Source organism: Giraffa tippelskirchi, chromosome 6 (genome assembly GCF_054371585.1).
Source record: "Giraffa tippelskirchi isolate mGirTip1 chromosome 6, T2T-mGirTip1v1.2.pri, whole genome shotgun sequence".
Lineage (NCBI taxonomy): Eukaryota > Metazoa > Chordata > Mammalia > Artiodactyla > Giraffidae > Giraffa > Giraffa tippelskirchi.
In genome coordinates this window covers 136,990,065-137,015,433 of record NC_137280.1, presented here as the reverse complement: position 1 = coordinate 137,015,433, position 25,369 = coordinate 136,990,065, and the positions used below count along the sequence as shown (strand labels likewise).

The window sequence follows — 25,369 nt, the reverse complement described above, 5'->3', positions numbered from 1 at the left end:
TCCTGGTCACTTAATGTCTTCTGACCAATCACCAGTCCCAAGTGGACTTTGGGACAACTCTATGAAATACTAGACATTTAGTTTGAAACCCCTTGATGTTGATTCAGCTTTTCATATTGCAGATAGGAAAACTGGAGCTGGAGACACAAAGGCCTTTTCAAGACATGGAGCTGGAGAATCTATTTCCATAAACATTTATGGAACACCTTCCAAGAGTTTGGCTAATAACAAAAATAAAGCAAGCTTCTTGATATAGGTACTAATAGAAGCCTCATTTCCTAACTCTCTGCCTCATGACTTAGATGGGTCCAATGGTCAAGACTTCTGTTTCCTTTGAGTCCACTTTGATGACTTAGCAAAGTCAAGGTCAAAGAATAAATGGTTAATTTCAAAGTCAGTTTCTACAGTAGATTTGAGAGTTGAGTTCATGCTGACTTCAAAGCCAAATGAGATCCTAGCTCACAGTCAGAGCCTCCTGTGAAGGTGTGTGGCAGCGCCATTCATTCACCTTGAATTTCTGGAACTCTTCCCTCTCGTCAAACACAGGAGAAAGGTCAGTCTCTTAGAGAAGCTCACTCTTGCTGGGAATTCATTTATATTTTATGCAGATTGGCATCCATGTGCATCAACAAGATCAGAAGGAATAAGATGGTCTTATCCATCCAGCTGCTTTTGCACAGGGTGGTCCTGTGGCTACTTAGCTATAATTAGAAATTGACTTTTCCTCCCACTTGTGGGTGGCTTCAATCTATTGGCATCCATTCAATATCAGTTGTTGCCCATAACAATATATCCTCCCCTTATCCTCATGGAATTTGTATACTGTTAGGAAGTTTGAAGAATTGCACAGACAAATGGAAAATATGTTAATAATATATGAATAAGTTCTAAATTATACAGTATGAGCTCTAACTGCTGCTGGAGTTTGAAAATGGCACTAATCAGTATATATAAGAATAATTGGTAGAAATCTTCCATGTGGAGGAAATGTCAATGAGGATCCTGAGAGATAAGTCAAATTTGAATTCAATAGTTGAGTGGTGGTTAGCAGAGATGAGTGTTATTTTAGGCCCTGGCTATGTCATGGGAAGAGACATGAAAGGTGAAATGAGTATATTTTCCTGGTAACTAAAATAAATTGAGAACCTAAAATGTATGATGCTTTGTATTTCTCATTTGACTGTGATAATCTTCTGAATAGTCTCATGAGAAAGAGAGTTGTTTTACAAATGAAGAACTAAAAATGGTTAAGTGATTTAAGATTTTACAGTTAGTGAACTATGGAGCTAGGATAACCCAGGTTTGTGTTTCTGATGCCAGAAATGGCATTATTAAACAAATCTCCTGTGGTCTTTTGGCACATGTAGGAAGTAGTGAGGACAAGAATGTGATGGTCCAGGGTAGGGTACATTGGAGAAAGAACGATAAGATGTGTAGATAAGGTGGAATCAGAACAGGTTTATAGTCTTGAAGAGGGATGATGTTGCCCCCCAGAGACATTTTTGGTTGTCAAAACTTGGGCAGGTGGAGCTGCTTCTGGCTTCTAGTGGATAGACACCAGGGACGCTGCTCATCATTGTAGAGTGCACGGGAATTGAAAAAAAGTGAAAGTGTTAGTCGCTAAGTTGTATAGCCCATCAGGCTCCTCTGTCCACGGAATTCTCCAGGCAAGAATACTGGAGTGGGTAACCATTCCCTTCTCCAAGGGATCTTCCCAACCCCAGGCTTGAACCCAGGTCTCTTGTGGCTCCTGCATTGGCAAGTGGGTACTTTACTGTCTGAATCACCAGGGAAGCCAAATATCAGTAGTGCTGAGAAAATTTCTTTTAGATAGATTGAGAAAACTGAACTTGTCTCTCTCTCTCTTTTTTTTTTTTTTTTAATAAATTTATTTATTTTAGTTGGGGGCTAATTACTTTACAGTATCGTAGTAGTTTTTGCCATACATTGACATGAATCAGCCATGGGTTTACATGTGTTCCCCTTCCTGGACCCCCCTCCCACCTCCCTCCCCATCCCATCCCTCTGGGTCATCCCATTGCCCCAGCCCTGAGCATTTGTCTCATGCATCGAACATGGAATGGTGTTCTGTTTCACATATGATAATATACATGTTTCAATGCTATTCTCCCAGAACGTCCCACCCTCACCTTCTCCCTCAGAGTCCATAAAATTGTTCTATGCATCTGTGTCTCTTATTCTGTCTCGCATATAGGGTTATCATTACCATCTTTCAAATTCCATATATATGCATTAGTATACTGTATTGGTGTTTTTCTTTCTGGCTTACTTCACTCTGTATTATGGGCTCCAGTTTCATCCATCTCAGTAGAACCGATTCAAATGTATTTTTTTTAATGGCTGAGTAATATTCCATTGTGTATATGTACCACAGCTTCCTTATCCATTCGTCTGCTGATGGACATCTAGGTTGCTTCCATGTCCTGGCTATTGTAAACAGTGCTGCGATGAACATTGGGGTACACGCGTCTCTTTCAATTCTGGTTTCCTCGGTGTGTATGCCCAGCAGTGGGATTGCTGGGTGAACTTGTCTCTTTAGGTAGTAGATTCTTGGCTAGAGAACTGAAAAGGCTGATGTGACCTTCTAGGTTTGATATCTCACGTCAGTGGTCATTCATCACCTAGTTCTCTGAAGCAGACTCATCATCTCTCACCCCTCGATGGTCTGTTTTCAGTGTTTCCTTGCATCTCTCTCTCATCTTTCCACTCATCTCCCGGTCCACCTCCTTTACTCTGTGGAGCCCCCATCTTCTCCTACCTGGAGTATGGCAATGACCTTCTCCTTCCTTGAAGTTCTCTACAGAGTAGTTGGAATCATTCTCATAAAAAAGTAAGTCTGGTCAAGTTATCTTAGTGCATAAAGCTCTCCAAGAGGCTCGATCTAGAGGGCCTAGCATGATCTTTTCATCACAAATCTTTCTCTCCTGACCTTTTTCTTTCAGTTCCTTGCAGGTGCTCTCCACCCTCCTCTCTTCTTTTTCTCTAGGACTTATATAACTTCTTCCTTTGCCTTGATGCCTAGCCCTTACCCCAGCCCATATTCTTTATTCTTTCAGTCTGGATCGTGTATCCTCATCCTTCAGATTTCAGCTTAAATATCACTTTCTTAGAACTAAATCATGGTGTTGTCATTGTTCAGTCGCTAAGTCATGTCTGACTCTTTGCAACCACAAGGACTGTAGCCCACTGTCCATAGGATTTTCCAGGCAAGAACGCTGAGTTACCATTTCCTTCTCCAGGGGATCTTCCTGACCCAGAGATCAAACCCACATGCCCTACGTTGGTGGTGGATTCTTTACCATTGAGCTGTCCCCAGGGAAGCCCCAAATCATGACCTACCACCCCAAATTTACCCTTTCATAGTATTTCTCACAGAACTGACTATTAGATCAACATTTAGCATCCCTGATGGACTATAAACTTCACGTAGGTGGGAACCGTTTCTGTCAATACCGTATCCTCAGCACTTAGTAGGAGTCAGTAAATATTTGTTGAATTAGCAGATAATTGAGCACAGTCAAGGGCACTGAGTAGGAGAAGAAAGATATGCTTGATTCTCCATCCATTTAAGCTCTTGTATTTCAAAATGTGTACAGCATGGGCAGGAATAGAAGTCAGCACAGATGTTTCTCATTCAAGGAAAAGGAATACTAGGCAAATGAGAAATTCAAGTGGACACAGAATTTGGCTAATTTGATGACAAAAACCTTTTTAGAGACACAGTGAAAGCTATAATATCTTGAACAAGCAAAGCCTTTCTTTCCTCTTCAACATCATCACCATGGCTTGGTAAAATGAGGACTTTTTGTTGGCTAGGAACATTACAGCCATGCAAAATGCAGACAATTCATACAGTTATTCATACCTTAAGCTGCTGTTTTCCCCTCAACCCGAGAAGACACAGACAAGGTACAGAACATTCTCCCTCAGAGCAGCCAGCCACTAAAATATCATTTTTAATGGGAGAACAAGTGCTTCCCACAGTTTCTCTATGAAAATGTCAAATCTTTCTCCTTTTTTTTATTGCTACTAATCCCTAGCCTTCCATCAGAAAGTAGATTCATTACAGGACTAAAGCTGCCACAACTTAACAAAAAGAAACGGGTAACACCCTAGGCAGAAATTTACTGCCGTCTGACACACTAGATCCCCTAAGTGGTATAAGGACAATTATTTTCTTGCATATTTGTTTATTTATTTATTGGGAGGTAAAGAGATAGCCCACTACAGTTTGATTTTTCTTCTTTGCATAATTGTTTATAATGATCTTTAATTTTACTCTTGCAGTGAAAATTCAAGTCTCATTACTGGGAACTTGATTAATTGGACTTCAGCTATGAATGACAAATTTCATGAGGAAAACACCTTGTTTGAAGACAATGTCTGTTCTGTTCTATAGAGGATAATAAATAGCACAATTCCCTATTCTCTTCTGTTTTTGAAGGTTGAGTGTAACATTATGAGTACAAATTTGGTGTCCCAGAGTTATTGTTTTTAATGGAATCAAGCATGTAGCCAGTTCTAAAGGCTTTTTTCACAGGCAATTTCTATTTGCCTTTCCTCCCTCCCTTTCTTCTTTCCTGCCTTCTTCCTTCTTTCTTTTCTTTCTTTCTTCTTTCCTTCCTTCCTCTATCCCTCCCTCCCTTCCCTTTTCCTTCACTCTCTTCCTGCAAATGCACATTAAATTCCACTCTGGACATTATTCTGTCTAGACTTTGGGGATTCAGTAGAGAATTACGTACAAATAACTAGCTCTTATAGACCTTATGTTCTAACAAGAGGGAGAAAATAAAGACACAATAGAAAATTAAGTGAAATACAAAAACCAGTATAGTTGCTGTAAATAACACAGAAAAAGCAAAAAAAAAAAAAAAAAAGATGAGGTTAGGCTGGCCATGTAAAGATTTGAGGGACGTGTGTTCTAGACAGCAGCAAAGTCCAAGACCTTGACCTAGAATACAGCATGGCATATTTGCAAAAGGAAGGCTAGTGTGGCTAGATCAGAGTGAACTCTGTGTGTGGGAAGGGGGTAACTGAAGTGGTCAAAGAGATAACAGAGAGGACTGATGTTGTGGGGCTTTAAGAGTTATGATCAAGATTAAAAAAAAATCTAATATTGAGTAAATATGGAAAGAGTTTTAAGAAGAAACAATACAAACATTTTTTACATATATAGTAAAAGTTTATTTTACATTTGAGAAGTTTAGTCTGGCTTATCTGTGGAGGAGAAATTTTAGTGGGTGATCATATTGGAGAGAGGAGATGTTGGTGATCTGTACCAGGTGACAGTAGTGGAGACAGAGAGAGTGGATGGACTTGTCATGCTTAAGGGCTGCTGTGCCATGTAGTAGGGAGGAAGGTAAAGAGCATCCATTTTGCAGTGTCAGTGAATGACACCTCCTGGACCACACTCCATTGTGTTTGAGGATACCCAACCCCATTTGGGGCTTCCCAGGTGACGCTAGTGCTAAAGAACCCTTCTACCAATGCAGGAGACATAAGAGATGCAGGTTCGATCCCTGGGTCTGGAAGATCGCCTGGAGAAGGAAATGGCAACCCACTCAAGTATTCTTGTCTGGAAAATCCCATGGACGGAGGAGCCTTGTGGGCTACAATCCATGGGGTCACAAAGAATTGGACACAACTGAAGTGACTTGGCACAGCACAGTACAATCCCATTTAGAGGGCTTCCAAGGTGGCTCAGTTGTAAAGAATCCACCTGCCAATGCGGGAGACATAAGAGATGCAGGTTCGATCCCTGGGTCAGAAAGATTCCCTGGAGTAGAAAATGGCAACCCTCTCCAGTATTCTTGCCTGGAAAATCCCGTGGACCGGGGAGTCTGGTGGGCTGCAGTCCATGGTGTCACAAAGAGTTTGACATAACTAAGCATGCACGCACAACCCCTTTTGGAATCAAACAGTAGTATTTCAGGATTTGAGAGACACCTAAGTTATTGACTAGTCTATTCCCTAGGAATCTCTATTTATCCCAAATAAATTTCAACTTTTAAAATTCTTATTGTAACACATTGAGAACTTTTAGGATCCTAAAATGATTATATAAAATGTTTATTGCTTCTTCCAGCTTTGCAGCATCTGCAAATTTGATTCAAATGCAATCAATGTCCTTATCCAACTCAGATATAAAAATATTTACTGGAACTTGATTGAGGATGAGGCTGTGTGGCACGAAGACTAGAGTATGATCTCCTATTTAATATCAGTGCACTAATCCACACTCTAATTAGGGTGATTTACTTGTTTTAAAATCCATTTAAATACACCATTGTTAGTCTTTCCAACTGATGGAAATTTTAATATTACAGTTCATCTACAGGGTAGATATATTTAGTCATATGAGTCCTTTATGCTCCTCATTTTACACCATGCATACACCCCTTTCAATCTTATACAGCAATATCTAAACTTGTGGTTTTGCCTGTAATTTCTATTCTAGAGCTAGGGTGAAACAAAAGGAAATAGAGTTTTGGAAGTGATGAGATTAAATGAAAATTTGCTTTATTTTACTTTACAAAAAAAACCTTTTTTGCATGTTATGAGAATATCATGTTATCTCTTTTTTGATTGCCTGCTAAGAAGCTCAAAAACTATATTAATTTAGATTTTTAGAATGTAATTTCTATTTTATGTGTATGGTGTTTGCTAACCCATTTTCTATGTTATAAACATCTTTTCTCATTAGTGCCTTTTATTGTAATCCACTTCAAGATATTTTATACTTATCTGATATTTTTAAGTACTAAGTAAGTAAGTAAGTGTGTTAGTCGCTCATTTGTGTCCAATTCTTTGTGACTCATGGACTGTAGCCCACCAGGCTCCTCTGTCTATCGAATTCTCCAGGCAAGAATACTGGAGTGGGTTGCCATTCCTCTCTCCAGCGGATCTTCCCGACCCAGGGATTGAACCCAGGTCTCCTGCATTGCAGGCAAATTCTTTACTGTCTGAGCCACCAGCAAAGCACCACTTCAAGATATTTCATACTTATCTAATACTTTTAAGTAGACTCCTACTTTTGTAACTAATGTATTGCTCAAAATGTATGTGCATAAACAATAAAAAATGCATATGCATGATGTAATCATGATTTCATTCCCCAAAACTAAAATTGATAAAATTTTAATCTTACTGTAATTTTAGATATAACATAATCCCAATATCTCCTCAATATTTTTGAAGATTGGATTTAGTAATCCTAATTTTCGATCAGCTGCAGTATCAGGCAAGATGGATTTCCAAATAGCCAGTGGTAGTTGTGCATTTGTGTGTGTATGTGTGTGTCTTCACACCATGTGTTAAAACAGGCTTCACCAATGATGGCATTATCTTAAAATATTGTTCCTTATCTGATGTATGAAGTTGAGACGTGGAACTCAAGAGCAGGGTTAGAGCTGTCAACATATAATGCTTAAAACTGTGGACTGTTGGAAAGTTGAACTAACAAAAGACAAGGGCTGTCTATTAAGTATGAATTGAAATACATTCATAAAGAATGACAGTACTTCAAACATTGGAAGAGTGATGCTTCACCTCTGAGTGTTCTTTGGTGTAGACAGCTACAGTCTAACAGAGAGGCTCGCAGCTCTGGAGGGTTAACAAGTGGTACAATCCCAAGTCTCACCTACGTTATGGACAGGCATCTGCTTCCAGCCTCTCATCAGTAACTCTAGAGTCTGAAAGTTCAGGCTCTCTCCTGTTGGGAGGATTTGATGAGGTGGTGAATATAAAGCACTTAGATGGGTGATGGTGGTGGTATTCAGTTGCCAAGTTGTGTCCGACTCTTCGCAACCCCATGGACTGCAGCAGGCCAGGCTTCTTTGAGTTTGCCCAAGTTCATGTCCATTGAATCAGTGATGCCATCCAATCATCTCATCCTCTATCACCTTCTTCTCCTTCCAGCTTCAATCTTTCAGAATCAGGGTCTTTTCCAATGAGTCAGAACTTTGCATCAGGTGGCCAAAGTATTGGAACTTCAGCTTCAGTCCTTCCAGTGAGTATTCAGGGTTGATTTTCTTTAAGATTGACTGGTTTGATCTCCTTGCTGTCCAAGAGATTCTCAAAAGTCTTCTCCAGCACTGCATTTGGAGACGGGTGGTGCAGTGGTAAAGAACCCACCTGCCAGGAGATGCAAGAGATGCAGGTTCATAGCCTGGGTTGGAAAGATCCTCTGGAGTAGGAAATGGCAACCCACTCCAATATTCTTGCCTGGAAAATTCCATGGACAGGGGCTACAATCCATGGGATCGCCAAGAGTCCGACATGACTGAGAGACCGAGCGCGCACGCAGATGGGTGAATGGCACGTAGTCAGCACTGGTTACACACTGGCTCTTATTGTTCCTCTGATTCCACAGTCTCCATTCCTCTGATGAAGTGGTTTGGAGAGTGCCCTCAACACCCTGGCTTGCTCTCCTCTTCCTGAGCTCTGTTTGTTGAAATGAGCACGTCCAGTTGACACCTGTCCTCCTCTTAGACTTACCTTGCTCTCCAGCCACGGTGACCACACACAGTTCTACTCAGACTTTGACTCACTTTCTGCTGACACAACCTCATCTCAGTGTTGCATGGGGTCTCTCCCTTCCTTTCGGAGGCTCCTGTCACACTACTGAATCCCCAGGAACCTACCTGCCATCCACATACGTGCAGTCCAGAAGTTTAGTGCTGATAAGAGTCTGGCACCACCTGTGACTGGTGGGGAGACAGGTGATGGAAGGAAGTAAAGTTTGTCCCTTTTCTCTCTCAGGTGAGGGTTCTGAGAGCTGCTCATAAGACTTGATCCAGTAATTGGTTGCTGGTACTGGTGACCAGGTTGGTAACCCTTCTTCCTCTGAGTGATTTTTCCTCTTTCCCTCGTCACTCCCATGTGCCTCAAAAAATATCTTATTTGCAGGTCTTTGTCTCAAATGCTCCTTTTCAGATGGCACCTAGGAGAATATAATTATGTGCAGCACACTTTTAGGCAGATTATCCCGAAAAACATTCATTTGCTCACTCATTCAAAATATGTTTAGTGAGCAGTTACTCCTTGAAATAAACTAAGACAAGTATGATCTTTGGGTAATCTCATTTTTGACAGCACACACAATCAATGGTACAGTTTAGGAGGTAGCTATAAACTGTCCTCCGTAACTGATGTTATTTCATATTTGTCAGTTATGTAACAATATAATAGTTGATTTGTTGAACACTGATTATGTTTTCAAGTGCTTTCTGTCAATTATCTTGTTTAATCCTAAAACCTACCCTATGAAGCAGATTCTGTTATCCCAATATTAGAGATGATGGAAAAGAGGCTAAAGAGACTAAATTACTTGATAGAATCTCTAGTAAAGTGGCTGGCCTGAGACCAAAGAAACACTTTTAATCACTACTTTGTTCTATATGCAGCCACTTGATCTCTCTCTCTCTTTCTCTCTCACACACACATTTACTTAACACTTAACTTATTTAAAGAGTATGTAATCAAGAATTACAGCATATGAACCATGAGAAAGATAGTGGTAACCTCAACATTTCTTCTCATTTTATGGCTGGAAAAACTGGTGCTAAAAACATGATGCAATTTGACCAGATACACGGTGATGGACAAAAGGAAAGTGAATTAGTAGAGCCTCAGGAGCACAACTGACTCACCATCTCTCCTAGCATGTTACACTTAGATTCCTTTTTCATTTTCATTTTATTTATTTATATTTGATTTACAGTGTTGTATTAGTTTCACATGTACAGGAAAGTGGTTCAGTTATATGTGCATATATATACGTATATTCATTCTTTTTAAGATTCTTTTCTCATACAGGTTATCACAGAATATTGTGTAGCATTTCCTGTGCTATGCCGTATGTCCTTGTCAGGCTTCCCAGGTAGGGCTAGTGGTAAAAACCTGCCTGCCGATGCAGGAGACAAAAGAGACCTGGGTTTGATCCCTGGAGGAGGGCATGGCAACTCACTCCAGGATTCTTGCCTGGGAATCCCATGGACAGAGTTGCCTGGTGGGCTACAGTTCATGAGGTCACAGAGAGTCAGACACGACTGACATGACTTAGCACAGCACAGCACATACTGAATGTCCCTGATGGTTATCTAGATTCCTTTTAAACTAAAAAAAAAATATGGTGAGAACATTTAAGATCTACTCTTTTAGCAAATTTCAATCATATGATGATACAGTATTGTTAACAATGGTCACCACACTGTACATTAGATTCCCCAGAATTTATTTATCTTGCATAACTGAAACTGTGTATTTTGGCCAACATCACTCATTTCCCCTTTCCCCCAGCTCCCATAAATCACTATTCTACTCTATTTCTATGAGTTTGATTATTTTAGATTCCATGTAGAAGTGAGATCATGCACTGTTTGTTTTCCTGTGTCTGACTTATTTCTCTTAGTGTAATGTCTCCAGCTTATTCTATGTTATTACAAATGGCAGAGTTTCCTCATTGTGCATGTGTGTGTGTATGTGTATATGTGTACTTCTTTACTTGTTCATTCATTGACATTTAGATTATTTTCATATCTTGTCTGTTGCAAATAATGCTGCACTGAATATGCAAGAGTTGCACTTAGATTCTTAATAATTATTTAGAAGATGAATAGGTGGAGGTGTTGATAAGATAGAATTCACTAAAATGATTATTATAGTCATAAAATTATATTTTTGTCATTGACCTTTAATGTTCTTTTTTTTACAGACTGCATTCTGAGGGCAAGAAGTGAGAGTGTTTGAAAATATTCAGTAACATTTTATTATGTTAAATTGTTCATGATGATACATATAGGGAAATGAGTTGTCTTTTACACTGTTGGTGGGAGTGAAAATTAATGAAATGAACTGAAAAGCCGTTTGGTGGACTATTGCCCCAGGAAGAAGTAGCACATTTTGGTCTTTTTCTTCCCTTGTGATAAATGGTAATTTATAATCAAAGTGAAAACTTATACTTTTTTTGTTTGCTTTCAATTTAGAGAGAGATGTTCTGTTGTCCTCTAAACCTACTAAAGAAACTGTGGTAGAATTTCGCTATTCAAATCTTTATATTGCCTTGGAATTTTTATTTCTTTTTTGTTCTCTGGACTCAAATCTTTCTATATTTTTGGAAACTTAAGGAAGATTAAAATGTTTGTCTCTTATGCCTCCCAGCATTTTCCGAGTATTTCTTAGGCAAAATTTGAAGGGGGAGGGAGTCACCAGATTGTTTGGGGATAGAGTATTGCAATTTTACACTGTTACTTGCAGAGGAAAATATCTGAGTAAATGCCATGTAAATATAACCAGAGAATCAGTTTACCTCGTTTCAGGTCTTGGTCCATATGGCTGTTTGAGTTCCCAGGGGTCTCTCTAAACTTTGTAGAAGGAAATAATCAAAATGTGCTAGTAATATCCTTCTAACACAATAAGCCAAAATGTCCAAAATTATGAATGATCTGTTAATTTCTAGAATGTAGGAACTGCTGTTTTGGGACTCTGGTCCCAGTCTCTCAGCATCCCTGAGCAACATTAAATCAGTTTGAGAATTAAATCAGGCAGGAGTATATTCAGCTACAAAGAAATAGAAAACCCCACTTTATTGGCTTTAAGACATAGGAGTGCTCTATGCAGTTAGGATGTAGGCAGTCCAGGGCTGCTATAGTAGTTTTGTGATCCTTTGTCATCTCATGGTTATAAGTTGGCTGCTGTATCTCTAGGCCTCATTTCCACTTTCCAGGAAGAAGGAATTAAAGGCCTATTTCTAGCAGGTCTCTGTCTTTATGTGCAGAAAATAGATCCCTTCCCAGAAACATTTTCCCAATCTCATTGTTTACCTCTGTGTGACAGGGCCATTCTTATATGCAAGTAACAGCAGGAAATCAAAAAAAAATTAGCTTTTCTATCTTTTGTAGTATAGAAGGGTAAGACAAAAGTGGGTTGTGCATAAACTTGGGGTAGCATTCTGTAGGAATCTCAACTTGATAACCAAAATAGCACAAGTTTTTATGCAGAGCCATGGAAGATATGAATCTAACCATCATGATTTGTTTCTATGCCCAAGTGCTAGACTGGTTTTGCCAACTCACTCCTCAAAATTAATTTATTTCAAGGCATGCAAAATAATTGAATGACTAATTTCTGCTGAGATTATTTCCCAATAAATGGATACTGATTAATACAGAGTTTATGTTTTGTCCTTCCATAGCGAACATCTGTTCTATTTGCTGCCAAAATCCATTCCTCCTTCCTCTGGCAATAGAAAATCCAACTTTCCTTTCTGGAGCCAAACCACCCACACTTTTAGTCTGCATGATTGGAATGAGGCTGATTCTATCTCTGCAGGGGCCAGTGAGTCATGCATAAGCCAATCGGGCACATGACTTTCACTAGGGTTGATTGGACTGGTTGATATCTTAGCAATGGACATGTGACCCAATTTAGGTCAATGAGAGAGAAGCCTAAGCCCAAGCTGATAATGCTGAGGAAGAGAGACTTCCTTTTCCACTAGCGTAGAGCTCTCAGGGTCTAAACTTGGAAATATTGTAGGACACTACATGGAGAGACCATGTAGTGAAGGCAATACTGACCTGGAGGACAGCAGAACAGAGGTGGAAAGTAAGACTGTACCTGGGACCAGCCATGTCTGATGCCAATATATCCCTAAACTTTCTAATTATGTTAACCAGTAAATTCCCCTTCTTTTTATTTTGCTTAAGCCACTTTTGAGTGTTGGTCTCCTTCTCTGACATTGCCCTGAAAAATACACTATCGAAAGGAAATTTTTAAGTAGACTATATTCTTAGTCAGAGAAATAAATTTCTATTGTGAAAATCTGAGCACAAGTTCATACCAGTGTGGGAGGTATATTTCCATCCTTTGACTCACATTATATATGTGACCAAATACTTCCACATGAGTAGATACAAAGATAACAGGATATTTCGGTTTACCAGCTGGCAGAATAGGTGTTTAGGGACCAAAGTTCTAGTTCTGACACAAACAAAAATGACTGTTTTATGATCCGGTTCAAGTAGCTTCAGCTTTCTGCACCTTAACACTTGAATTTCTAAAATTGGGTTCAGAACACCTGCTATGTCAAATTGCCAGTTGAGGCTCCAAGGAGACAATATATTTCATGGCCCTATATAAAACCCATAGCAGCAAACAAGCAAAACACATCAACTAAAACAAGGATCACCAAACTCCTGCCCACAAGCCAAATTCTGTCTGCCACCTGTTTTGTAAATAAAATTTTATTGGAATACAGCCACGTTTCATCATATAAGCATTGTCTATGGCTACTTTGTTCTAAAATGAGGAGTTTCACCAGAAATTATACAGCCTAATTATTTACTATCTTGTTCAGTTGTTCAGTTGCTAAGTCATGTCCAACTGTTTGTGACCCCATGGACTGAAGATGTCCATTGAGTTAGTGGTGCTATTTAACCACCTCATCCTCTGCTGTCCCCTTCTCCTATTGCCTTCAACCTTTCCTAGCATCAGAGTCTTTTCCAATGAGTTAGCATGGCCAAAGTATTGGAGCTTCAGCTTCAGCATCAGTTATTCCAATGTGTATTCTGGGTTGATCTCCTTTAAGATTGACTACTAGTGCCACGTAGATCTATCTACTATTTAGACCTTTGCAATAAAAGTTTGCTGTCTCTCAGTCTAGAATTAGGAAACCCTTTTAGCACTAAAGAGAAATACTCTCATGTCTAATCAGCATCCTCTGAGAGATTAGTGGGTATTCACTGTGCTCCTTCCTTCTTCAACTCTTCCCAACTATAGTTTTAATAGCATCAATATAGAAACACTGAGCTGCATGGAAAAGTGGAAATGGGAATAATTCACAAAAAATGTTCTTTTTAAATATGCATTGCACACAGCTGTTGAACTATAATTTGATTATTATTCTATTGGAACAGAGGCATTTTGGATGGCTAGATTGGTGCTTTAAAATACAAGCAAAAAATGTCTCAAGTTGGAATACAAAGAAAAGCTTCTGCTTCAGCACCTTGTGTGTATCACATCAGCATATGGTTGAAGAAGTTGGATCAATTGTTCGAAGAGCCTTGTCCTCAGGTTTTATAAAGGTGAGGACAGAATGGAAGTATTGCTGTTTCGAATGGGTCACTGAGCACAGCTCTGCATCATGTATTTATTCATTGATGCAAAGTGTATTTGCTGAGAGCCTGATATGGGCCTGTCACGGTGTAGAACACAGCAGTTAAGGCTTTGGGCAAGACAGGGTGATTGCTCATGATCTCTGCCCTCATGGCACTTGACTTCTACTGAAGATGCAGTTTTCATTTAGTTTCTTCTTGATTTCTTTTTTGGATGTACTGACTCCTCACTGCTGTGCATGGGCTTTCTGCTACTCTACTAGCTGAAGTGTGCCATCTTCTCATTGCAGTGGCTTCTCCTGTTGTGGAGCACAGGCTCTAGGGCGTGGGCTCAGTAGTTGTGGCCCAGAGGCTAGGTTGCCCTGCAGCATGTGGAATCCTAGTTCCTGGACCAGGGATCAAACCCATGGCCCCTGCATTGCAGACAAATTCTCAACCACTGGACCACCAGGGAAGTCCCAGTTTCTTCTTGATTCTGATATGCCAGTGTTTAGCTTTTGCTTGAACACACTAGAAATGCAGAATACATTTCTTAATTGAGTAGATGTATTCATTAGAGAATTCATTATTGTTACTGCTCTTAGTATTAATCTGAAATAAAGTTTCTTGTACCACCCCTTTTTGTCCTGGCAGTATGCTCAGGGCATCACAGATTACATTTGCTCTCATTTTCACATAAAAGTCTTTCAGATAAAGTGTTCTCATGATCCATTGCTTAGCTGCAAGCTAAAAGATCCATAATTCTTGCAAATGTAGATTGTAGAAATTTGATATTCTGTGCTGTGCTTTGTCTCTCACTTGTGTCCAACTCTGCGACTCTATGTACTGTCCCCCACCAGCCTCCTCTATCCATGGGATTTTTCAGGTGAGAATACCGGAGTGGGTTGCCATTTCCTCCTCTAGGGGATCTTCCCAACCCAGGGATCCAAACCACATCTCCTATGTCTCCTGCATTGCAGGCAGATTCTTTACCTACTGAACCATTGGTGTAGCCCAATATCACTTTCATTCCAAATTATCCTCAATGTATTAGGATACACCTATTGAAATTTGTAACAAAAGTCCCATTAGACTGAGTTTCATTTATTTTGCTCCTGAATATGACAATAATACCTAACAAATCCTTATTAGGGCTATTTCTACTGCTATGAAATTCATCTTGGTACTCATATTAATTGTGAGAATGGGTGCTGGTTATTAGCTTGAAAATTGAATTGGGGGCATATAAGATGTTTTGGTTTCCAGAAATTTTTAATTAATGAAATGTCAGGTAACATATCTTTTTACTAGTTTTAGGTTTAGCTTAAAAGTGTTTTCAGTTGCTTTGTAAGTGACCTTTTGTGTCAACAAATGAATTCATTCTTAGTTACATTATTGCATAAGAAGAAAAGTCATGGGTTCCCAACACTCTGAGTATGTACTGAAATGTTAATCTTCTCGACTTTTGCCTTATTTAAAACAACTTATTGATTTTTAAAATAGCACACATTTAAAAACTGTACCATTGCATCCAGGAGCAGATCAAATAACTCCTTTATTCCCACACTGCGCACCAGGATTACTTCTTCCTCTGTTTAATTTTTGACTGATAGGGCCAGAGTAGAAGCACTGGTTTGAACCAAATCTCAGAAGTACTCATGGTTAAATGTGCTAACCTCTTAACCCGGTTAATCTCATAGTCTCAGGGGTGAGTAGGGTGTCCCAGAATGACCATCCCATCATCCTGATCATCACAATCACTGCAAAAAGATCACCGAGTTTTTCCACAGCTATTTTGCCAAACAAGTGGCAGATGGAATAGTGTTCCAGTTACCTAATTAACCAGCACAAAACTTAATAACTTAAAGCAACATTAATTTTTCTCACAATTCAACAATATGAGCAGGGCTCAGTGAAAATTGCTCATCTCTGCCCCACTTGGAATCAGCTGGAAACTCAAAATATGAGAAGTGGAAGCAACTAAAAGGCTTGCTCACTCTCTTGTCTGTTGGCTGGGCTAGAATGAAACAAGGAACAGGGGGCTGAAATGCTTGGGTCCCTTTTATCCCTTTGTCACTGTGTTATCTTTCCAGCCTGGAAGCCTCATGAAAGTCAGGCTTCTTACCTGTTGTCTTAGAGTTCCCAAGGTACATGTTTTCAAAGGGTGAGCAAGGCAGAAGCTGTAATGCCCTTCATAGGCCAGCTTCAGAGATCATGTAGCATCACTTCCTCTGCAGTCACAAGCCTGCCCAAATTCAAGGAGGAATCCCTAAAGGTGGAGTGTCAAGATCACCTTGCAAGATGATCATGTGGATGGGAGATATTTGTGTGGATATCTTTGGAAAATGCAGTCTATTATAGGTAATGACAGAAGCCTACCCCCAAGTCTTGCTGTTGAGAACATTCTGCATTGAGAAAGCTTATTTAAAGGTCAGTATAAAGGTAAGAGGAGTCTAGGCATCACTTTACACAATCACTGGTTTGTGAGGTGAGGGGAACACATTTTTAGCCTCCACTCATCTCTCAGCAATCTGTAACTTCTTTCTTTTAATCTTCAGTGCTCAATCTGATCTACAACCTCTACTTACACCTGCCATCAGCCTCCCCTTTTGTCTTCTCTTAAGTGCCACCCTTCCTTATTCTCAGTCCCAGTTCTATTCCTCCTTTAGCTTTAAAGTTGCCTGGCCAGAGCCCCACCCTTGACCCAGTGCTCCTGTTCAGGCTCCATCCTTCGCTCTGTCCAGAGAGGATTTCCTAGTCATAGCATCACTTCCAGCTACCTCTTGCACTCAAATATTGACTCAGTTTCTATTGCCCAGTTCCATCCTTCCGTACTTCTATCCCTGGACCAGATCCATCTTTCCAGGCTGCCACTTCCAACTTTCCCATGAATTCTGTCACATGCCCCCAAATCCAGCACTCTTTCCTTCTATTGTTTTAATAGCTTGGAACCTTGATCAGTGAACCAGACCCACTTCTTTCTACTTGGCTCTGGCATTTCTGGTCTCAGCCCTCTAATGTGAGGTAAGAGGCTGGTCTTCCTTGTTATCACTGTGGACATTGTTTACATGTTTTTGCCCTGTTTTGTCTTCCTTATCTACTAATTTTTCTTCTTTCTTTAAATTTCAAGAAGTCTACCATTGTCATCTAATAGTTGCACAGTATTTTATTTAACCTAACTAGTTAACTATTGATGGACACTTAGGTTGCTTTCAATTTAGTGAAATAATAAATGATGCTGCAATAAACATTTGTCTTAGGTCCTGTTCCTGGGAAACAGACTCAGAGAGATTTGCATTCAGATGGTTTATTGGGAGAATTCTTGAGACTAGCACCTATAAGGTAATGAGGAACATGATACACTTAAAACAGAGACCTCAGCCAGTTCCATAGGAATGTTTGGAACTGAGATGACCCTTGCATTTGCTAGTTACTGGACGTGAGAAATCCTTTGGGAAGGGGATGTACACTTAGATGAAGCAGCTCCCTTTGGCTGAGGGCAATTCCTGGGGAAAGACAGTGTGATTGCATCAGGCAGCACTCCTGGCATTTGGAAAAATGAATGCCTCCATATTACAAGGGGATATGGGCAAAATAACACAGGGTTTATTCTAATGTTCCACCACCCACAGGTCAATGGAAAGGTGCATTTTAAAGTACCATTTAGTCAAAAAACATACTTTGTATAACTTGAAAAAATTTAAATTTTAAAAAATTTGTTGAGTCTTGTTTTAAGTCCTAAAATACAGTCTACCTTGTTCAGTACTTGTGTACACTTGAAAAGAATGTGTACTCAGTTGATGTTGAGTGGAGTGTACCAAACATGCCACTTAGATCAAGTAGTAGTAGTTTGAGAGTCTTACTAAGGGTTATATCATGAATGATTTTTTTGACTTCTTGATGTATCAGTTATTGAGAAGGGGGTATCACAATCTCCGACTGTAATTATAAATTCGTCTATTTTCCTTTTAGTTCTCAAGTTTTGCTGAGTGAATTTTGAAACTTTTACTGTCAAAAAGCTTTTAAGATTGCTATGCATTTTTGATAAATTGATCTGTTTATCATCATGAAATTACTTTGTCTTTGGAACTATCTGTTACTCTGGATTCTACTTTGTGTGATATTAATCAAGTTTTCCTTTGATTAACTATATTGGTATATACAATTTTACCTTTATACTTTTCATCTATTTGTACCTTTGCATTTAGAGTGTGTTTCCTATGTGTGTAGCATACTTTTGAATCTTACATTTTTATTCAGTTTGACAATCTATTATGTTTAATTGGTTTTTTTTAAACAGTCTGTATTTAATGTGGTTATTGATATAATTAGGTTTAAATCTATCATATTGCTGTTTTCTAATGCCTTATTTGCTTTCTATTTTTCTTCCCTCTTGTAAATTGACTGTATATGATTTCATTTAACCTTTCTTGTTGACTTGTTATCTGTAACTCTATTTTATTATTTACTGGCTGCTTTAAGCTTTTTAGTTTACATCTTTGTCATAATCTACTTTCCTGTGACATATGTATCACTTCACATGTAATTTAAAGTCCTAATAGTGATATATACTTCTTTTTATCCTTTCTCTAATTTATGATCATAAATTTTACTTTTGTAAGCATTATAATCCCATAAATGCTTGTTATTACTTTTATTTATGCATAACTTTGTATTTTAAAGATATTTAAATAAGAAATCTTATATGTTTACCTATGTATTTAACATTTCTGTTCTCTTCTATACTTTGTTTAGATCTATATTTACATCTGGTTCTGTTTTCCTCGTGCCTGAAGGACTCTCTTTAACATTTCTTCTGGTGTGAGTCTGCTGCTGATGCATTCCTTACTTCATTTTGCTTTTGAAAGATATTTCACAAGGAATAAAATTATAAGTTGATGGATTTTTTTATACCCATACATTAAAGATGTTTAACTGTTTTCTTGCTTGCGTTGTTTTCAACAAGATGTCTGCCGTTAACTTTGTTTTCCTCTCTGTATAGTGTTTTTCCTTTCTGCAGCTGCTTTTCAGATTTTCTCTTTATCTAGTTTTGAGCAATTTGGTTATGATGTGCATTGTTTTAGTATTCTTCATGTTTCTTGTACTTGAGTTTCACTGAGCTTCTTGGATATTTGGTTTTACAGTTTTTCATCAAATTTGGAAATTTTTTCAGCCATTATTTCTTCAGATATTTTTTCTTCTTCTGCCAGTATTTTCTTGTATATTCCAATTATGTATATATTAAGCAATTTGAGGTTCACGTAGTTCACTGTAGATGGGGAAACAATGGAAACAATGACAGACTTTACTTTTTTGGGCTTCAAAATCACTATAGATGGTGACTGCAGCCATGAAATAAAAAGACGCTTACTCCTTGGAAGAAAAGTTACGACCAACATAGACAGCATATTAAAAAGCAGAGATGTTACTTTGCCAACAAAGGTCCATCTAGTCATGGCTGTGGTTTTTCCAGTAGTCATGTATGGATGTGAGAGTTGGACTGTAAAGAAAGCTGAGCACCAAAGAATTGATGCTTTTGAACTGTAGTGTTGGAGAAGACTCTTGAGAGTCCCTTGGACTGCAAGGAGATCCATCCAGTCCATCCTAAAGGAAATCAGTCCTGAATATTCATTGGAAGGACTGATGCTGAAGCTGAAACTCCAATACTTTGGCCACCTGATGCGAAGACCTGACTCATTGGAAAAGATCCTGATGTTGGGAAAGATTGAAGGTGGGAGGAGAAGGGAACGACAGAGGATGAGATGGTTGGATGGCATCACTGACTCAATGGACTTGAGTTTGAATAAACTCTGGGAGTTGGTGATGGACAGGGAGGCCTGGCATGCTGAAGTCCATGGGGTTGCAAAGAGTCAGACACAACTGAGCGACTGATCTGAACCGAACTGATAGTTCATTAGTATTCATTTCTTCTTTTTAATTGTTTTTCCCCATATGTTTCATTTGAAACTGTTTATCTTGCTATGAATTCAAATTTACTAATCTTTTCTTTTAAAATGCCTAAGCTGCTATTAATTCCATCCAGTATATTTTTTCATCTGAGATATTGCATTTTTATTCTTAGAAATTTTTTCAGGTCCTTTTTGTATCTTCAGCATTTCTGCTTAAATCTGATCATATATAATATAATTGTAACAACTGTCTTTATGTCATTGTTTACTAATTCTAATTTTTGTGATCATTTTTTATTGGTTTTGATTGATTCTGATTGATTACTCTTCTTATAATGAGTTATGTTTTCCTGCTTCTTTGCGTCTCTGGTAATCCTTGATTGGATACATAATTTGTTGGGTAATGCATATTTCTTGAGATTTAATATGGTATGTGGTTTAGTTATTTGAAAGCAGTTTGAATTTTTTAGGCTCTTGATTTTATGATTCATTAGGTGGGACAGAGCAGTACTTCATCTAGAATTAATTTTTCCTCACTAATAAGGCAAGTCCTTCCTTAATATTTAGCCCAGTGCTCCATGACTCTCCCATGAATTTTCATTTCCAGCTTGTGGGAACCAGTTGTATTTCCAGCCTGGTTGAGAGTCAGTTACTTGTCCCTCTAATCCCATCAGAGGTGTTTTTTTTGTTTTTCCTTTTACCTTGAGTAATTTACACATACATGCATACACACACATTAATATTCTGCTGAATACCCGAGGGAGATACTCCTTAGGCCTCTTTGAATACTTTCTCCTTTCTGGTACTTTCTGTGGATTGTAGTTACTTTGGTTTTTCCAAATTCTCAGCTGTTTCCTCAACTAGGAAACAAGGATTTGAGGTAGATCTCAGATCTCTCTCTCTGTCCAGAGCTTGAAAATGCTCCCAATACAGTAACCTGGGACAATCATGGGATTTACTTTGTTTATTTATTGTCTCACTGCCTGATGTCCAGGGTCCTGAAATCATTGTTTTATATATTTTGTTTGTATTTAGTAGTTTAATGCAGGAGAACCAGTTGGGTCTCTTTTATTCCATCTTGGTCAGATATGAAAGTCTGGAACTTATGTTTAAAAGTCATATTCATGGAATGGTTTCTGAGTGATCCTGCCCTAATGCAGATGAATGAATGGAATAACCTGCTCAAGTCTGTCCTCTATCACCCTGAGTCCTGTATTCTGCTACTTGGATGCTGTTCTGAGACAGAATTTTTCCAGTAATCTGGATTTCCTCTTGAGGTCCATGATTTGCCTAGCCTGAATCATACCAGGCTGTAACCATATTTAGCACTTGAGAAGTAATTTTTAAATGCTGGCACTCTCAGGCTGCAGGTCTTCACAAGCTGACATTGTCATTAATACCTTTATCTGATTCACTGTCATAGAAACCCAAGTCTCAGACACATCACCAATAGAGTGTTTAAAAAGGCTAACATCTGATAAATAATCACCCACCTCTCTCACCCACACATACTTTTATGGACAAAAAATTGTTTCTGAGGCTTCCTGACAAATGAAGGCACTGTCATGATTATTATTGTTAAGAGGTGGTGAACATAGAGCTGGAGGTTTACCTCCCCCTGTGGTTCTTTGTCCATTTTACTTTTTAATCTAAAGTGCTATAGTCCCACCTATGGTATAGGCTTCCACTTGGCTTCCACAATCACAACTTGTTAGAAATACTGAATGGGCTTTGGTGGTAGAAGCAGAACTTGATTCTTAAAACCAGGTATTATCCATGGGAGTCCATGGTATTTCTTAACGGTGGTGGTGGCCTGCTATTGTCTCTCTCTCTTCCCTCTGAATCTCCTGGGCTCCCCAACCAGGGCCTCAACTCCGTGGGAATCTATTACAGCATATTTACACTCTGACTCTAGAGTAGAGCCGCTTATTGTTCAGTTAGCTTTTAGTTGTGAAACATTAGATTGAAGCTGCAAAGACCTAATCCAATCCTCTTTTTAGAGATAGGGAAGTGGAGGTTTTGGAGAAAATGGGAGATGCCCAGGTCATATGACGAGGTTATGACTAAACCAGTGATAGAATACAGCACACCCCACTGCTAGCAAAGTTAAATACCGTAGTCACCAAGTCAGATTCTCTAGAAATATCTACCAAAAACAATGGATATTGCCTATACTCCTTAATAAAATTTTCACAGGATTAGAGCTTGTGGCAGCATTTCTTTGGATGACCTCATTATGTAGGAGGTGAATGAGGCCCCCAGTTTATATTCTTTTCAGACTCCTTGCTCAGACTTCTTTGCCAAAACTCTCCAGCTCCTAATAATAATTCTATATAATAGGAGGAGGACACTATCTTCTGTTTTGGTATATGACTGTATACTTTAAAAAGCAGTAGTATTTAAGTTTTTTTTTTTTCATTTTTTTCTGTAATGGAGACTGGTCATATTGAGCCATCCACTAATCACCCACTCCCTCTTCCTGACAGAAAGGCACATGTGTGATTGGTGTGAGAGGTTTCTTTTCCTGTAGATCCCCTGGAGTAGGAAGTGGCAATCCACTCCAGTATTCTTGCCTGGAGAATCCCAGAGAGAGAGGACCTGGCGGGCTACAGTCTATAGGGTCTCAGGAGCCTGACATGACCGAGCCATGGAGCATGCATGCATGTGATCTCAGTGAGACTGCCAATTGAGTTGCCCGGACTTTTTACTGTAGCTATCAGTGTTACTAGGAGTTTTATTTCTTCAGATTTTTCTTTTTGCTGGCCTTATACAGACAAAAGATGTCATGTGACTCAAGCTTTTTCCAATCAGACTGTCTCTCCCAGGACTACAGATATTAAATATGTCGCTTCAGGATGAGGACCAATTTAGAGGTCATTCATTAGGCTTGTAATAGATATAAAATTAATGTTGTGACAGATTGCATGAAGATCAGATAATCATTTATCATTAAAAGCTGACCAATATCTTACTTGCCTTCGAAAATATGGGTCCATGGATGTGCCAAGATTGTGAATGATATTCAACAGCAATTATTTGGATAGTGCATTTTCATTTCCCCTGGTTTTCTTTGATTTTTCCCCACTAAGTGAACCCAAATGTCAGCAGCTTACTTGAAAGGAAACTCCATCAAATCTGAGGCACATACTTCATAAGTGAGAATCCTCCAAGTCTGATTGATGCAGGTACTTATCAAATTAGACAGTATCTAACTCAACAGTATGTATACTCAACAGACTGTACTGGAAACATATTTGATTTATTTACATATTTAGATAATTTCCCCTGTAGGGTTCATGGTCCTGGCTTTACTTTCATATGACCCCCTGCTACACTAGCATCCTTCCATAGGTGGGGGGTCAAGGAGTGTCTGCTGACATGCAAAATGCTTGTTCCCATCAGTTTCCAATTCTGTAGGTTGTCTGATAACCTTCTAATAAAGTCCTTCCTGTTGCTTAAGCTATCTGGAATAACTTTCTATTACTTGTACTCAAAGAATTCTAAGTGATGCACATCTTCACACTGCCTGAAGAAGTCAGTCATGGCTGAGATTGGTACATACATTTACTGTATAATGAAATTGAAGCTTAAAGAGAGTTAATTACTCAACATTTTAAGATTGTTAGCACATTATAAGTGAGTTAGCTACAAAGACGGAATTACAATTTGTCTCTTGACTTTTAATTCTGTACTTTAATTTAACTATGTTTATTTAAGCACTGTATGCTTTTTATTTTATTTATTCATTTGTTTTAGATTTTACTATGTGGACCATTTTTAAAGTCTTTATTGAATTTGTTACAATATTGCTTCTGTTCTGTTTTTGTTTTTTGGCAGCAAGGCATGTGGGATCTTAGCTCCCTGACCAGGGCGTGAACCTGTACCCCCTGCATTGGAGGGCAGTGTCTTAACCACTGGACCACCAGGTAAGTCCCTTGTGTGTTTTTTATTTTTTAATAAAATTATTTATTTTTAATTGGAGGATAATTGCTATACAGTATTATATTAGTTTCTGCCATACATCAACATGAATCAGCCATAGGTATACATATGTCCCCTCTCTCTTGAACCTCCCTCCCACCCCCCACCCCATTCTAGCCCTCTAAGTTTTCAAAAAGCACCAGGTTTGAGCTCCCTGTGTCGTACAGCAAATTCCCGCTGACTTTCTATTTTATATATGGTAATGGGTATGTTTCAATGTTACTCTTTCAATTTGTCCCTCTCTTTTCTTCTCTCACTGTGTCCACAAGCCTGTTCTCTAAGTCTGTGTCTCCATTGCTTCCCTGCAACTAAGACCATCAATACTCTTTCTAGAGTCCATATATATATATTAATATATAAAATTTGTTTTTTTCTTTCTGGCTTACTTTGCTCTGTATATAGGTTCTAGGTTCATCCACCTCATTAGAACTGACTCAAATGTGTTCCTTTTTATGGCTGAGTAATATTCCATTGTATATATGTACAGCAACTTCTTTATCCATTCATCTGTCATTGGACATCTAGTGGACACTTGATAGAAGAACACTCTCTGAATTCAGGCTGTCATAGACTTAGGTCCGAAATAAGGACTTGAACACAAATAGTTGATCTGGAACATGATTCCAGGAAACTCCAGTAAAGGAGTGAGGAACTGAGCTATAAGGGAAGACCGATAAAGGGTGTGTTCTCATTATCTGGAGCTTACCCCCTAGAGAGTTCTGAAAGCCTGTGTTATGGACTGACTTGTGTCCCCCTAAATCTATGTGGAAACCTCCACCTCCCATGTGACTGCATTTGGAGATAGGGCCTTTAGAGTGGTAATTAAGGTTAAATGAGGTCCGAAGGGCAGGACCCTAAATCAATTAGACTGGTCTTCATGCAAGGAGAACAAAAGGTACTAGGGAAACACGTGTACAGAGCAAAGGCCGCTTGAGGACATAGTGAGAAGGCAACCATTTGAGGGATGTGGAGAGAGGCGCAGACTGAAACCCTAATCTTGGACTTCTAGGCTCCAGAACTGTGAGAAAATACATTTCTGTCATTAAGCCACCCAATCTGTGGCATTCAAATGGGTACATCTTTCCTTTTCTCCTTTGCTTTTCCCTTCCCGTTTTTTCACAGCTATTTGTGAGGCCTCCTCAGACAGCCATTTTGCTTTTTTGCATTTCTTTTTCTTGGGGATGGTCTTGATTCCCGTCTCCCGTACAATGTCATGAACCTCCATCCATAGTTCATCAGGCAGTCGGTCTATCAGATCTAGTCCCTTAAATCTATTTCTTACTTCCACTGTATAATCATTAGGGATTTTATTTAGGTCATACCTGAATGGTCTAGTGGTTTTCTTCACTTTTTTCAATTTAAGCCTGA

The 25,369-nt window shown here is 38.9% G+C and overlaps 1 long non-coding RNA gene across 1 annotated transcript in view; it reads left to right on the top strand.

Annotated features, from left to right (window-relative positions):
- The first annotated feature begins 12,368 nt into the window (after nt 1–12,368).
- Nucleotides 12,369–25,369, top strand: part of LOC145508731 (uncharacterized) — a 137,876-nt gene continuing 124,875 nt past the window's right edge. The window contains exons 1-2 of the long non-coding RNA XR_014055573.1: nt 12,369–14,102; nt 23,858–23,946. This is a non-coding gene — a long non-coding RNA (uncharacterized LOC145508731). The remainder of the gene's footprint in view (nt 14,103–23,857; nt 23,947–25,369) is intronic.